Here is a 2,500-nt window from a genome sequence, read left to right on the forward strand (position 1 = left end):
GAAAACACAAGGCAATGAATAAAATAAACCTCATTATTCTTCCTGGACGCAAGCCTCAAGGGGAATGAACTTGCCAAGGTAATAGAAAAGAAAAAGAATACAGACTTCAAATAAAAATTGACTATTCACAAAAAATAAGGATTCAGTGTGTTATGATCATAATGTTACGAGCATAATCACAAATATGAGAAGTAATTAATAACTAAATTGACAAAAAATAAATAAATATATAACTGCCGGTAAAAATGTCTATTTTTCATTCGGTTAGTTTTACTAATGAGCTTGTAACTTTTTTTGTGAAGAATGCAAGTCTTTAATTGCACAGGTCGTTCGTATTTTTTACTTTAATTTTCAAAAGCTACAATAATAGAAAGCTTGTCTTCATATGAGCAGCGGTTCAATGTTTTACAACTTTAATGAAGTCCTTTAAACTAGAAAGAAAAAAAGGTAGAAAGTAGATGGAAGGTTACAGAAAAGTATATAAGAAAAAACACCTCTAAATAAAAGTATACAAAAACGTTTATTACATCTACAGAAAAGAATAACGTTGAGCAAGCAAAACAAACCCACCGAGAAATACACCGAGCACTCAGTTTCTGAAATACTCTAAATAGAACAGACTACGAAAAAGCAAACAAGAAAGACATTATCCCATACATAAAAAAAGAAAATACTGATGGGACAAATTTCCCTCTGAGAATTACACCTGTCCCTAATAAATAAAATACCTTAAATAAAGGAGACGTTATGAAAAAAAAAAAGCAACACTATCTTATACACAGAAAAATAAACAAAAATTCACACCAAGAATTACATCTGTCCTTAATAGACAAAATACTTCAAATATAAACTTACGGAAAATTATAAAAAAAAAGCAAGTCATTACCTCACCACACCAATCACTAAATGTATCCAAAAGAACCACCAAAAATAAATCAGGAGACAACCTTACTCACACCTTCCCCAGCCATTAACCCGCAAGATCTGAGGACCCACATTTCTGTTACTCAGTACTGAGGCCTGGCCAGAACAAGACGCCACTAACTCCAATCAAGATAAGGTGATCCGCAGTACACCGATGACTGGCGGCCTCTACTGGAACTTATCAAGGCAGGTGGGTGGATAATGCTTCAGAGAGAGAGAGAGAGAGAGAGAGAGAGAGAGAGAGAGAGAGAGAGAGAGAGAGAGAGAGAGAGAGAGAGAGAGAGAGAGAGAGAGAGAGACTTGACTAACTGATTGACAGCCATATAGACAAACAGTATGTTGTAATATTGTTAATTGTTTGAGATACTTGGTGTTTTATTCATTGTTTCACGTATGGATTCAAACTAGTAGAGTTCTGAGACTGTTGTAAGCTCAGGAGGCAGTTCAGCTCCAGCCATGGAAAGGCTACCACCACTTGTCTCGACAATGACAACCTACCAGTCGCTGCCTGAGTTTTTACGTTGTCCTGAGTCAAAGTTATTACACGTACAGACAAACAAACAGGAAAACAGACTGACTTATTTAGTACATGACATATTGATTGACTGACACATAAACGGGCGGCGATACACAGACAGACGGGCAAAGAGAAGCAGAGAATGAAACTGGAAGAGACAAACAAACAGATAGAGGAAGAAAAAGATGGATAAAGACAGACAGGGAGAAACGGATCGACTGACTGGTTGACAGAGACAGACGAGCAGATACTGACATATACATGACAGAAAGACGGAAGAGAAGAGAGAGGGCAAAGAGAAAAGATTAACATAGACAGAAAGACAGAAGAAAGGAGAGAAGGCAAAGAGAAAAGATTAACATAGACAGAAAGACAGAAGAGAGGAGAGAAGGCAAAGAGAAAAGATTAACATAGACAGAAAGACGGAAGAAAAGAGAGAGGGCAAAGAGAAAAGATTAACATAGACAGAAAGACGGAAGAAAAGAGAGAGGGCAAAGAGAAAAGATTAACATAGACAGAAAGACGGAAGAGAAGAGAAAGGGCAAAGAAAAAAGATTAACAAACGGGTAGACGGAAGGAAAGAAATAACAAACAAGAATTAGCACAAGACACTAGAAAAGAATTCCAAAGGAAAGACAAAATCGGAAGTAGTGAACGTATTTATTTTTTTTATCATCAATAATAATTATGTATATATGGTAAAATACATGTAACAAATATATACTAGAAAGTTTACAATACAAAAATTCTGTAGAAGAGCTAATATAGCGGCAGAAGGCAGAGAGCTGAAGGCAAGAGGCATGGTCACATGTAACGCAATGCCAATGTGTGAGTACAGACACCGATTCGAGTATTAAGTGATGATCTCTAATACAATACACGGGTTATTAATATGTTTCTTTCCAGTCAAATGTTGTCATCACCCCTCACACCACAGACTCGGCGGTGACGGCAAGGCAGAACAAGACTCGATTGCATTACGCGGCCACTGCTCCCGCTCCTCTTTCGTTTCTCTTACTTGCCGCGGTTTAGTCGTTGTAAAGGTTAACGCCTCCTCTC

The 2,500-nt window shown here is 37.2% G+C and overlaps 1 protein-coding gene and 1 long non-coding RNA gene across 4 annotated transcripts in view; both read right to left on the reverse strand.

Moving 5' to 3' along the window:
* LOC135099564 (uncharacterized) overlaps positions 1–2,500 on the reverse strand; it is a 226,580-nt gene that overhangs the window by 159,109 nt on the left and 64,971 nt on the right. The gene's annotated exons all lie outside the window — the stretch shown is intronic.
* LOC135097326 (uncharacterized) overlaps positions 2,112–2,500 on the reverse strand; it is a 2,255-nt gene continuing 1,866 nt past the window's right edge. Inside the window, exon 1 of the mRNA XM_063999119.1 lies at positions 2,112–2,500. This exon is cut by the window's right edge and continues 1,866 nt beyond it. The gene's annotated coding sequence lies outside the window, so the exon portion shown is untranslated.

This window comes from Scylla paramamosain, chromosome 4 (assembly GCF_035594125.1).
Source record: "Scylla paramamosain isolate STU-SP2022 chromosome 4, ASM3559412v1, whole genome shotgun sequence".
In the NCBI taxonomy this organism is placed as follows: Eukaryota; Metazoa; Arthropoda; class Malacostraca; order Decapoda; family Portunidae; genus Scylla; species Scylla paramamosain.